Here is a 14,271-nt window from a genome sequence, read left to right on the forward strand (position 1 = left end):
TGTGGTGTTGGAGAAGACTCTTGAGAGTCCCTTGGAGTCCATCCTAAAGGAGATCAGTCCTGGGTATTCACTGGAAGGACTGATGCTGAAGCTGAAATTCCAATACTTTCACCACGTCATGTGAAGTGTTGACTCATTGGAAAAGACTCTGATGCTGGGAGGGATTGCGGGCAGGAGGAGAAGGGGACAACAGAGGATGGCATCACTGACTCAATGGGCATGAGTATTAGTGAACTCTGGGAGTTGGTAATGGACAGGGAGGCCTGGCGTGCTGCAATTCATGGGGTTGCAAAGAGTCAGACATGACTGAGCAACTGAACTGAACTGAACTGAAAGAGAAAGAATCTTTAAAGATAAAAATCTGATTCTGGCTTATCTTTTAGTTTGATTATCCGATTTTAATTTTTGGTAATACCTAGCAAAAAATGAACCTGCAAAGTAGCTCCTCCTTTTCCTTTTTTGAAGTAAAATCACTCCTACAACTAAGAAAAGAAGACTTTTCTTTATGTTCTATCTAAGTATACATTTCAGGAAAGTCTCCATAACGTGGTTTTTATGGATATTTAAAAAATAAAGTCCATTTTACTGATAAATAAACTTTTATAAAACTGAATAAATGAATGTCTTCTGATATATAAAAGATATAAACTTTTCTTATTTAAGGTTGACCTGGTTCTTGCAACCCAGACTCAATAGAAAAGGAAAGTACAAAAGTGTTAAATAACATGATGAGATAATTATTATTTTTTCTAATTATGATACAACATAAACAACAAAATTGTACCATTAATGCCATTTTTAAGTGTAGAGTTTAGTGGAATTAAGTGTTTTCACATAGTGTAATACCACCATCCATTTCTGTAATATATTTTTGTCATTGAAAGCTGAAGCTCTGTGTTCACTAAACGTTAATTCCCCATTTCTCTCTCCCCAGCCCCTGGTAACCACTCTTCTACTTCCTGTATCTATGAATTTGGCTATTGTAGGTACCACAAACAAACAGATCATATATTTGTCCTTTTTGTGCTTGTTTTGTTTAACTTAACATAGTGTTTTCCAGTTTCATCCTTGCTGTAACACGTATCAGAGTTTCTTTCAGTTTTTATGCTGAATAATATTCCATTGTGTGTGTATTCCACATTTATTTTATCCATTCATCTGTTGAAAAACATTTGAGCTTTGTCCATTTTTTGACTATTGTGATTAAGACTGCTTTCAGCCCCTTTGTGTGCACACCTCCTAGTGGGATTGCTAGGTCTTATTCTCTTTAATTCTGTTTAATTTTTTGAGGAACTGCCATACTGCTTTCTACAGCAGATGCACCATCTTATATTCCCATCATCTACGCACTATAGTTGATATTTCTTTACATCCTAACATTTGTTGTCTTCTACTTTTTAAAAAATAATCCTCTTATTTGATGCAGGGATAATTCTTTTTTAATCTCAGAATAAGGAAGACTTTGGGCTTCCCAGGTGCCTCAATTGTAAAGAACCTGCCTGCCAATGCAAATGACATAAGAGACAAGGGTTTGATCCCTGGGTCAGGAAGATACCCTGCAGAAGAAAATGGCAAACTGCTCCAGTATTTTTGCCTGGAGAATTCAATGGACAGAGGAGCCAGGCAGGTTACAGTCCATGGGTGGCAAAAGAGTCTAAACAACTAAAGGATACTTTTCCAAATATGATATAAAACCAAAACGGAGAGAGAGAGAAGCCATGAAATATTATGTTGATGAATTTCATTACTCAAAAGCAAAAATATTTAAGGTTTCTGCAAGGCTGAAGTCATCTTAAGAAAAATCAATATAAAGACAAACTAGAAAATAATTGTAACTTTCAGACAGAGTTAATTTCCCTAGCTTAGGAAAAAGCTCCTTCAAATACTTAAGGAAATAATCATAAACTAATGAGAAATGGGCAAAAGATATAATTAAAAATTATCAAAATAAGAAAACATAAATAGATCATGAGTATATGAAAGATGAGTCTTAGGTCATCCATCTTCAAAATGATATCTACTGCATTAGGCCAAAATAAAGATTCAGTAGTAAGTACTCAATGAGTACATTTCATATATTTTCATTAACAATCCAAAATTTCTGGGAAGTAGAGCACAATCCACATATAACTCAGACAAAAGGAAAAATCGTTCATATTTTGAATTCAGCTAACATAATTAATTTCTTTAGGACAAATCAGGTTAAGACATTATAGTATAAGCCAAGTTATTGAATTGCATTGTTAAGTTAGTTCAGTAGAGCAGCAACTTACAGAGAAGTGAAAGAAAGTGAAAGTGTTAGTCGCTCAGTCTCGCCTGACTCTTTGCAACCCCATGGACTGGAGCCCACCAGACTCCTCTGTCCATGGGATTTTCCAAGCAAGGATACTGGAGTGGGTTGCCATTTCCTCCTCCAGGGGATCTTCGCAATTCAGGGAGCGAGTCCGTGTCTCTTGTGTCTCCTGCATTAGCAGGCAGATTCTTTACCGACGGAGCTACCAGAGAAGCCCAACTTATAGAATGGTTGCTCCAAAAAGTACATAGGGAAATTTTTAAACCAAACATTTATTTCTGAGGAGAAACCTTGGAACTTTTTGGAACTTCCAACACCCTCATCACCAGAGTCTGAAATAGCTAATCACATTATTCATACACATGAAAATCTCTAAAAGTCTTCACTCACTATGAAAAATGTGGTTTCAGTGAGTCCTGTAACTATTTAAGTGTAATTCTAAGATGCCTCATTAACTCTGAGAATGATTCTTCCTTGAGCAAAATTTCTTGGTAAGGAAAATATATTTAAATTTCATGAACATTTTATATGGGAGGTATTTAATTGTCATGTTTCACATCAGGGGGTCAGAAAGATCAAGAGCATTTATGTAAAAGCCCTTCTTATTTCCCCCATGAAGCTGTCAGGGAGAAAGTTTTCCTCTCCTCTTTTAAGATCTTTTGGCTGGTAAAAGATTTAAATTGACATGAAACAGATTAGCTGCAGAAAATCAAATAAAACTTTAATAACAAATATACATAGGAGAGACTCAGGGAAACTGAGTTACTCTCCAAAATGAACCAGAGCCTTCACTTAAAATACCATTTTTGGATAAAGATGAAAAGAAGACGTTGCAGGTAATGGTTGGGATTTCAAAGAGAAGGAAGGCAATTCATATAGAGATAGAAAAGCTACTGTTTGCTGGGCTAGGCAGAGGTGCCTGGATGCAAAGTGGACTCAGAACTCTAGGTTCTGCCAAGTTCTCCCCACCATGCTCAGCTGGGGATATGAGCTGGGCATATCTTTCCAGATATCTCTGGTAATAGCTCTGTTCTGGGAACGTTACCAAATCCAAGCTCTGTCTTCTCACTGTGTGATAGACCAATAATCAGACAAGGTGTTGAGGTAAGGCACATGCTGTGTGTGTGCTAAGTCACTTCAGTTGTGTCTGACTCTGTGGGGCCCCATGGACTGTAGCCTGTGAGGCTCTTCTGTCCATGAGATTCTCCAGGCAAGAATACTGGAGTGGGTTGTCATGCTCTCCTCCAGGGGATCTTCCCCACCCAGGGATCAAACCTACTTCTCATGTCTCCTGCATTGGCAGACAGGTTGTTTACCACTAGCACCGCCTGGGAAATTCAAGGTAAGGAATAGCGACTTTACCTGGAAAGCCAACAGAGAGAGAAGATGGTGGATAGAGTCCTAGAATACCATCTTATCAGGGTCTGGATGCATTTCTTTTATAGAACAGAAGAGGGGGAAGTAAGAAAGTAAGTTTAAAAGACGTTACTCTTGCAAAATATCTCCTGGCTTGGCCAGCATCAGGGAGGGGATGTATTAATTTCTTCTTTTCTGTAGCCACTCACAGATGGGCAGGGTTAGAATGTCTCCCTTTGAGCTGGACTTAGGCACTTCAGTTTAACATTCAGGCAGAGGGGGCAAGGCTTGCCACGGGAACCTGAGGTTTCCTCAACCTCATATATACTTTCATCTATAGACAGCATCCTTGTAGTGATTATAATAGCAAAAGCAACAAAGAGCAAAGGTTGTCCAACAAGAAGTCAGAATTTGCTCTTTCCTGATGTAGAAACAGGCCCTTTATCTAAATCCTGCCAGGCAGTGGAGGGGGCAATAATGAGAAAAACTCCCTGAGTCATGTTCTTAAAAACAGTCTACACTAATCCTCATGCCAAAGAGACACATTTTGGGGTGACAAACTTTCCTCCCTTATAAAACCACTATTAAATGAGCAATTAATATTCATATAAAGGGAAAGCTAAAGTTAATGAACTCAAAAAGTTCTTTTCTACACTAGATGTTAGCTTTTTCTCTGACTCCCATTAACAAATGTAATTGGCTTCCTTGGTGGCTCAGATGGTAAAGAATCTGCCTGTGATGTTGGAGACCCAGGTTCAGTTCCTGGGTTGGGAAGATCCCCTGGAAAAGGAATAGGCTTTTTGAACTGCGGTGTTGGAGAAGACTCTTGAGAGTCCCTTGGAATGCAAGGAGATCCAACCAGTCCATTCTAAAGGAGATCAGTCCTCGGTGTTCATTGGAAGGACTGATGCTAAAGCTGAAACTCCAGTACTTTGGCCACCTCATGCGAAGAGTTGACTCATTGGAAAAGACTCTGATGCTGGGAGGGATTGGGGGCAGGAGGAAAAGGGGATGACCGAGGATGAGATGGCTGCATGGCATCACCGACTTGATGGACGTGAGTTTGGGTGAACTCTGGGAGTTGGTGATGGACAGGGAAGCCTGGTGTGCTGCAATTCATGGGGTCACAGAGTCGGACACGACTGAATGACTGAACTGAACTGAACCCACTCCAGTATTCTTGCCTGGAGAATCCCATGGACAGAGGAGCCTGACGAGTTACAGACCATGGGCCACAAAGAGTCAGACACAACTGAGCAACTGACACTCCCTATTAGATATTGAATGCTTTCTCTGTGTGCCAAATGATACTCTTGATGTTTTTAGGTAGAATCGTGAGCACATGTGATGAAATCCTCACACTTGGAAAGACTCCATGGTAATAGGAAGAGACCACAAAAAAGGTAAAAACAAACAAAGATGTAATAGAGTAAGTGTTGCAGGAAGGAATACCCCTTCCAGGACGTGAGTGTGGGCTCTTGTCTAACTCTCGGAAATGAATTGTCTGAGGAGACACGTGTACCGACAAAGCAAGATATTTATTGGGAAGGGACACCAGCTGGATAGCAGCAGGATAAGGGAACCCAGGAGGACTGATCTTGGGTGCCCTCAGCCTGCAGCAGCTTGAAGCAGGGTTTCCATCCCTGGCCAGCAGTTGAGGTAGGGTTGCTGCAGTGAGAGCCAAATCCTAGCCACTAGACCAGTGGTCAGTGACAAAGCCCTGGCTCTTCAGCTTTGCAGAAAAGCATTCCCACAAGAGAGGAGTGAAACCAGTAGCATTTATTAGGGGAAAAAGAGTACAGTACATGTGGATAGACACACAAGTGTCCTTGGAGAGAGTAGTGCTCTTGTGGTAGTTTAAACCACTTTTATGGGGCATTTCTTTTGGGTTTCCTTTGGCCAATCATTTTGATTTGCTGATGCTGAGTCCTTTATTTGGTACATTTCAGGATCCTCCCATGTGTGTGCATGCATCTCTCAGCCAAGATGGATTCTAGCAAAGAAGACTACGGGTAGACTTGGCACCATTCCCCGTTTGACCTCCAAGGAGCTTTCTAGTCAGGAACATCTCCTTGACTTCAAGAATAAGAAATACGTGGCCTTTTATCTCTTATCTGGGCAGGGCCCAGCCTCCTCTCTCAATTGTCTCGCTATTAATACTTTGGAGTTTCTGACTCATGGTCCTCTCTGCTAGCATGAGTATCTCTCAGCCAAGATGCATTCCAGAGTGAAGGATTCTGGGTAGTTGGCAGGACATATTATGGGCTGACACCTCCTCTCTCCTTTTGGCCATTTCTGAGTTCTCCTGGTTAGTTTTCAGTGGCATCACCAAGTGCCTTATTGGTAACATGACCATGGGCATGGCTGCTGAGGTAGATTGTGGGTTAAGAAGATTGGAGGAAAAATTAACAACAACAACAACAAAAACACTGGGACCAGAGCATGTAGGAGAAATAACCTGTGTGGATACCATACTCACTGGGAATCCGAGAAATAACCAGATACTAGAGTCTTCAAGTAATCAGAGAGGGTGTCTAAGAAGTCTGTAGATGACACCAAGAAGGAGAGACACCAGGTGGCCAGACTACCCATGTGCTCCTTCAAATGGGCTGCCTTAGCTGCCTGAGTGCCCTGGAACCTCGGGATAATCCTCTGGTGGATGTGTTTAATAACATGGACATATTTTATCCATTTTTATTAAGTGCTGACAATATAATAAGCACTGAAGAAGGAAGGAGAATAAGGATGGCACAGTCTCTGGTATTAAGAAAATCCATATAGCAGGGAAGCTGGGCAGGAAAACAAATGGTAATGCAGTAAAAATGCATTCCAGCAAGGTATGGAATATCAGCAACAGGAAATCGTGATAGTGGTAAGTTTTTTAAATGAAATCATTCTGAATCACACACGTCATCCCTGGTTGCAGTTCAAAACTGGATCCACCTTCCCATTGATTTTCTCAAAAATACTTAGTGAGTACAACATAAGAGTGTACATAGTATGGTAGAAGATACAAAGATATATTAGACGGAAGCTCCCTCTTTACATTGAACTGTATTATGGTAGGTCATGCTATAGGTAAGATTTTCCGTGATTTATTTTCTTTTTCAGACCTTTTTATGTAGGTAGCTATGGAGGTTCTATGTAGCTAGGGGCAAAGATGTTCTTTCCTGTTACACCAAATTGTCTGTGTCATGTAAGCATTTGTTCAAAATTTAAAACCAGAGTATCACCTAAGAAAAATATTAGGGGAAAGCGAAACTGGATCCTGAAGACACAGTATACCAAGTGTTATCTCTCTGAATATAATCACAAGATTGTCTCTGAGAACTTAAAATAGGGTCAGTATCTGTGGGGTATCATTATTTTTGTTTGTGGGGAATATTTGGATCAAATAATCATATCTGTCAAAATGACTCATAATGCCACCTGATGGTTGGTATTTACTTCTTAATAACAATCATACCATGCTAGTGAATAACCAATATCAAAAACAGAACTAAAAAGAAAAATAAATAACCTTACCTCTCTTCTTGGAATTATTCCAACCTTTTCTGTTGGAAGTTTAATATATCACAGTTCATTTAAAGAAACTCATTATTTATTAAATCTTTAATTTATAATAATTTGCCTGACATTTATAATAACTTATTTATAATCATTTATAATAACTTGGGCTTCCCTGATAGCTCAGTTGGCAAAGAATTTACCTGCAATGGAGGACACCCTGGTTTGATTCCTGGGTTGGAAAGATCCCCTGGAGAAGGGGAAGGCTGTCCACTCCAGTATATTCTTGCCTAGAGAATACATAGGTGCAAGTGAACAGAACCCAACTAGTGTTTTGGGCACGCATTCAATGAAGCTTAACTGAATTTACAGAGACAGAGAAATGGCCTGAGGTCTGGATTGGTGTTAAGCCGCGGAAGACAATGGGATTACGGCCAAGTCATCAAAAATCTCTTTCCAATCTCCCTTGTTTTTCTCTGCACATCTGGATTAGGTTTTCCATTTCTGCTTACTGGCTTCCTCTGCTTCTCATCTTTAAGATGAAATGGTGTTGCCACAGCCCCTGAGTTTGCATGTTGTGGTTCCAGTCACACACCACGACTCACTAGCTCGTTCTCAAGACTGTATTTAATACGGAGAAAGTGTGATAGTCCCAGCTTGGCTCAGTAAGCTCTTCCTGATTTCTTGTTAGGCTCCAGAAGCTGATTCAGTTTAACGGTGGCTGCCCTCTCACCCTTCTGAAGCTTGAGAAGTTCCCAGGCGAAGGATGATTACTGTCAGCCTTGCAAAAGAGACACGTCCTAGTCTTGACTTCTCAGCTCATCTATGTCTTTCTTTCCACATATCCAAAGATATCCTACTCATGATTCAACTAACCAATGCATAACAACAAACGCTTAACTATTTCATCACTGGAGAAATCCTGAATTAATAGTCATTACTTTGCCCAGAGGCACAGCATAGGGGATAGATCAGGACTTTTTAAGGCAGAAACAACTCAAACTAACATAACTAAAAGGGAAATTTGTTAGATCATTTCATTTGGAATTTCTAGGTTCAGGTTCAAATAGATTTCAGAGTTCAAACAGTTTTCCAATATGTACATCTCTACCTCCACTGCTTCCCTCTGTATACAGCCTTAATATTCCCAGCTACAGAGGGATGTTCTCCATGAGTCTAGGGAAGATATGTCACTCTTAGATATCTGGTGTGATATCCCAGTTTTTGCTCCACTATCTAATTATACAATCCAGTAGAAGACTCATGATTGATCTGTCTTGGTCGTATACCCACTCAGGACCAGTTGGTCTACATAAGAAAAATGGAGTTCAATCTATTTGTATCTTGTTATTTTTGCCTGCAGAATTTCTTTTTAAGATACCAATTTATGTATGAGGACTCTTTGGGTTGCAAGGGATAAAACCCAACTCAAATTATATTTAAAACATGAACAATGATTTTATACTTAGCTATTTCTAGGACATAATCATCTTATTAAGTGTCCACTCCCCTACCTCCCAATTACTTAGAGTTTATTTTTCTTCATAAGTTGACTTTATCACCTTTCTCTTAATCATTCCTCCATAAAGTTAGGAAAGGAAAAGGCTATAGTTCCCCATTTCAGCAGAAAGAAAGCTTCTAACTTCTCTAACTGTATCATGATATATGGATGTCATCTTAAACTTTAGAAAATAATCCTATATTTCATTTAGTGATGCATTCATAAGTGAAGAACCAAGTATCAGAACAGACATGGGAGTGAAAATTGAGGAGAGTGCTTACCTTTCCAAGATCACAGAATGATCTGTGATGCGGTTCATAAGGCCTGTATTGGCTACATGGATCCTCATATGATTCTGTATATATTTTAGTCTGGTTAAGATATTTTAGGCTTCCCTGGTGGCCCAGAGGATAAAGCGTCTGCCTGCAATGTAGGAGACCTGGGTTCGATCCCTGGGTTGGGAATATCCCCTGGAGGAGGAAATGGCAACCCACTCCAGTATTCTTGCCTGGAAAATCCCATGGAGAGAGAAGCCTGGTGAGCTACAGTCTATGGGGTCACAAAGAGTTGGATACAACTGAGTGACTTCACTTTCACTTAAGATATTTTATGATTAAAAATTTAAATACTACTAATGTTGACATTTTTATTCTAGAGACAACTGCTAGATGGCCCTATGTAGATGATTTGAGTAGTCTAGTCTTTTTTTTTTTTTTTTTTTCATGTAAACATGGAAGGCCAGCTCATTCACTTACCACTGTGGCTGTGAAGAGAGTGAAAAGGTTCTGGAGTCTTCAGCCTCATTAGATCCAAAAGGAACAGGGAAAATATAGTTGTCTCAAAATGAGGATGTTGGTTGGACAAAAATATCTAAGGACTGTGTTAGTCACTCAGTCGTGTCCAACTCTTTGCGACCCCACAGACTGTAGCCCGCCAGGCTTCTCTGTCCATGGAATTCTCCAGGCAAGAATACTGGAGTGGATTGCCATTCCCTTCTCCAGAGGAACTTCCCAACCCAGGGATTGAACCCTGGTCTCCTTCCTCACAGGCAGATTCTTTACCATTTGAGCTACAGGGACGTCTATCTAAGGGGCATTATAGTTAGTTAATTTTCTCTAGGTGAAACTCATTCTTTCTTGAGTTCATTTTCAATCTGTTCTTATATGCTGCTACCAAAAATTATAGCCTTAACCATAGCCAACACACTTGAGAAACAATGGTGGGAGGAAAACAGAATGAATCTTTAATGAAATAAATCTTGATCTTTTCTTTGTACGGTGCCCTTCAAGTTCTCCCCTGGGAGGAGCATGAGGAAGCCTCCTCTGTGTGGGAGTGTGTCTGCATATACACACAGGTATGTGGTCATCACTTGCTTCCTAGTGCTGTTGAAGCTTAGATCTGAGAGGAACCCAAGGGGATAATACTTCCTCCACTGTTTGTTATCTTGGGTCACTGTTCCTCAGAATTTCACACTGTTTCTGCCCTGAAGCTTCCTGAGTTGTCTTTTAAATTCATTTGAGGGGACTTAAATTGCTTACAATTTTTTTCTTTTTTTTTCGCAAGACACTGCTTATTAGGACACACTCCAAACCCTATTTCACCATGAAAGCTCCCTGCCTATGATAATGAGTTATGACCAGTGCTGATCATCCTCTGCTGATTGACCTCAGCCAGGACCGGTAACAATGGGATGAGGAAGAAGCCTTTCTTAAGCATGACCCTGTCCTGCTCCTTCCTCCTGACAATGTAGTGATGGAATGAACCTTACAATGGAACACAAAGATGACTACTTCTGGGGAAAAAATGCTAGAAGACAGCTTTGAAGACATGGGGAGGGAGGTGGGTGGTAAGGTTTAATACACATACACCCAGTATTTTGATTTTGTACTTTTAAGATCATTGCATCAGTCTTATCCATAGTACCTGGTGTATCCATCTACTGCATGTGATTTATGATTATATTTTTTTGTTTGGATCTCAAATATGGCAGAAAGTGAAGAGAGACTAAGTAGCCTCTTGATGCATATGAAACAAGAGAGCGAAAAACCTGGCTTGAAACTCAACATTCAAAAACTAAGATTATGGCATCCGGTCCCATCACTTCATGTCAAATAGAAGGGGAAAAAGTGGAAGTAGTGACAGATTTTATTTTCTTGGGCTCCAAAATCACTGCAGATGGTGACTGCAGCCATGAAACTAAAAGGCACTTACTCCTTGGAAGGAAAGCTATGACCAACCTAGATAGCATATTCAAAAGCAGAGACATCACTTTGCCAACAAAGGTCTGTATAGTCAAAGCTATGGTCTTGCCAGTAGTCAAGTATGGATGTGAGAGTTGGACCATAAAGAACACTGAGTGCCATAGGATTGATGCTTTTGAACTGTGGTGCTGGATAAGACTCTTGAGAGTCCCTTGGACTGCAAGGAGGTCAAACCCGTCAATCCTAAAGGAAATAAAGGCAGAATATTCTTTAGAAGGACTGTTGCTGAAGCTGAAGATTCAATACTTTGGCCACCTGATGCAGAGTCAACTCATTGGAAAAGTCTCTGATGTTGGGCAAGATTGAAGGCAAAAGGAAAAATGGGTGGCAGAGAATGAGATAGTTAGATAGCATCACTGACTCAAAAGACATGGATTTGAGTAAACTCCAGGAGATAGTGGAGGAGCAAGGAGCCTGGTGTGCTAAGAGTCAGACACAACTTAGTGACTGAGCAACAGCAACAATTTTTAATCATTGACCTAGATTTTCTTTATCTGCTTACAGACAAATGCAGGACTGGAACATGTTCTGGGTTAAAACAAAACATTTCAGGGTGTACACATCACACTTCCATACATATCGTTATTTGTTACTGTTTCCACCAATATTTCTTTTTTGGTAAGTACAGAGCCTTAGTGTGGAGAGCCAACAGATGATAGTTTAATCAAACACTTCACACTGTGGCATGGTTTCTCCTTCTGGAATGGGGAAGTCCACCCTGGATCTGACTCTCTTGACAGCCAGTTCTACATTCTCTGCAGGTCTATTATCCTTTCTCAGCTCTTTATCTGATACTAAATAGGTCATTAGGTAGAATTTTTAGATCTCGAGTAACATAAGCCAGATTGCATTTGCAAATGTAGGAGTGAGAGATGCTTTAAGAGGATGAATGTACCTCTCCAAGCCTAAGGATGGGATTGTACTGAAGCCCATTACAGAATCTGGACCTGGAAAATGGAAAGCAACTAATGCTCAGTTTTAACTTTTGTCTCTACTCTGCTCTGGGCTTTTGTGAATTTATACTCTTTGCAGATAAGTTCTCTTTGCTTTCTAATGGAAGTCCCCTACACGTGAACCTTCACGTTGCAAACTTTCCAGGACGCACACATGCATTCGCACGTCCAGTCATGGAAGTTAGTTCGCGTGTCTGGTGTGCGGTGTCACCTGTGTGTGTCCTCTACAAGCGGCTGTGCTTTGTGTATTTTTCCATATAGTACTGTATAGAGCACAGTAGTACAGTATCTTTACTCAAGCCCAGGGCATCTAGAACCAAGCATGAAAGCAGCAGTATATAGCTGATTGTTGTATACCTGGGCTTATGGTTGGACTTTCAAGTTCTTGAAAAGGAACTCATTTGAATATAGGGGACTTACTGTACATGACTCAGTACAGCTTCTTGCAGGCTGGTTTTATATTAATAACTCTAGATAGATGCTGAAGTTGTCTCTAGATTCCAGAAAATCTCTGATTGGCTTCCCCCAGTCCACAGGTTGTGTGAGCTGAAAACCTAATGACGTGGAGCAGTTATTTTGAAACATCATCTCCTCTTTTTAGGACATGATCATACAAGGTGAGCCATCAGAATAGAGTCTTGTAATGTAGAGAATGAGGCTGCTTCTGCCTAATTCATCTCAGAGCTTGTCTCCGCTTTGATGTTTGAAATAGGTGTGGCATGACTGCAGTAACGATAACCATAGTCATATTGGACTTTTGTATGTAATTGCAGGTTTTCTAAGCTACCTAACATCTCTTTGAGGTTGGTCAGTATTATTATAATTATACCATATTTAGGGGTATGGATTTGTAGACACAGGCATTTAAGATGCCATGCTAAGGGTCATGACAAATCCAGGATTTGAAGGAAAGTCATCTGGCTGTAAAACTTGGGCTCAAAAACTTTGGTCATATTATTGGATTTAAATCTTTTTTCCATCTGGATTTCTATTTTCTTCTCACCATTTCTCACTCAGATGCTCTAATGTCCCAGCTGAATTTTATAATAGATTTTTAATTGAAAATATGTTCTTTATATAATAACAAATAGCAATATAATGTGACTCCCTATAGTAAAAGTATCTCTTAGATTTGTCATTTTTTTCTTTGTTAAACATTCTCCCTTAACTTCTTTTCTGTAACTAATAATCATGATGATGGTTTTATTTTATTATTTTTTTAATTTATTTTATTTTTTAACTTTACAATATTGTATTGATTTTTCCGTATATCAACATGAATCTGCCACAGGTATACACATGTTCCCCATCCTGAACCCTCCTCCCTCCCCGTACCATCCCTGTGGGTCGTCCCAGTGCACCAGCCCCAAGCATCCAGTATCGTGCATTGAACCTGGACTGGTGACTCGTTTCATATATGATATTATACATGTTTCAATGCCATTCTCCCAAATCATCCCACCCTCTCCCTCTCCCACAGAGTCCAAAAGACTGTTCTATACATCAGTGTCTCTTGTGCTGTCTCATACACAGGGTTATTGTTACCATCTTTCCGAATTCCATATATATGTGTTAGTATACTGTATTGGTGTTTTTCTTTCTGGCTTACTTCACTCTGTATAATAGGCTCCAGTTTCATCCACTTCATTGGAACTGATTCAAATGTATTCTTTTTAATGGCTGAGTAATACTCCATTGTGTATATGTACCACAGCTTTCTTATCCATTCATCTGCTGATGGACATCTAGGTTGCTTCCATGTTCTGGCTATTATAAACAGTGCTGCGATGAACACTGGGGTACACGTGTCTCTTTCAATTCTGGTTTCCTCGGTGTGTATGCCCAGCAGTGGGATTGCTGGGTTTTATTTTTATTTTATTTTAGTTTCATTTTCCTTGTAAGCAGAATTGGAGCCTTAAGGAATATCTGCTTAAATGAAGTCTAGTGTATTTAAAATAATCCCCTCTGGGGAAATAAACTTTTGATTGGAATATGGTTGGTGGTGAAGGCAGAACATGGTGCTATTCAAAAGTGAGTCTGTGTTTAAATATGAGTGACTTCATTCTCATGATTAGAGAGAGATTAAAAGATACATTCTGATATTTGAAGTTTGAGCAATTTAGAAGTGTGCTTTTTGAAACTCACAGTCCCCTCTAACACCACATCAACTCAGTTTTCAGAAGGGAAAGAGGAAATGGAACCTCCAATACTTTGGGCACCTGATGTGACGAGCCAACTGATTGGAAAGAATCTTGTTGCTGGGAAAAGTTAAGGGCAAGAGAAGTGGGTGACAGAGGATGAGGTGGTTGAAAGGCATCACTGACTCAATGGACATGAAAGTGAAAGTCGCTCAGTCATGTCTAACTCTTTGCGACCCCATGGAATTCTCCAGGCCAGAAT

The sequence above is a fragment of the Bubalus bubalis genome, chromosome 2, assembly GCF_019923935.1.
Source record: "Bubalus bubalis isolate 160015118507 breed Murrah chromosome 2, NDDB_SH_1, whole genome shotgun sequence".
Taxonomy (NCBI): domain Eukaryota; kingdom Metazoa; phylum Chordata; class Mammalia; order Artiodactyla; family Bovidae; genus Bubalus; species Bubalus bubalis.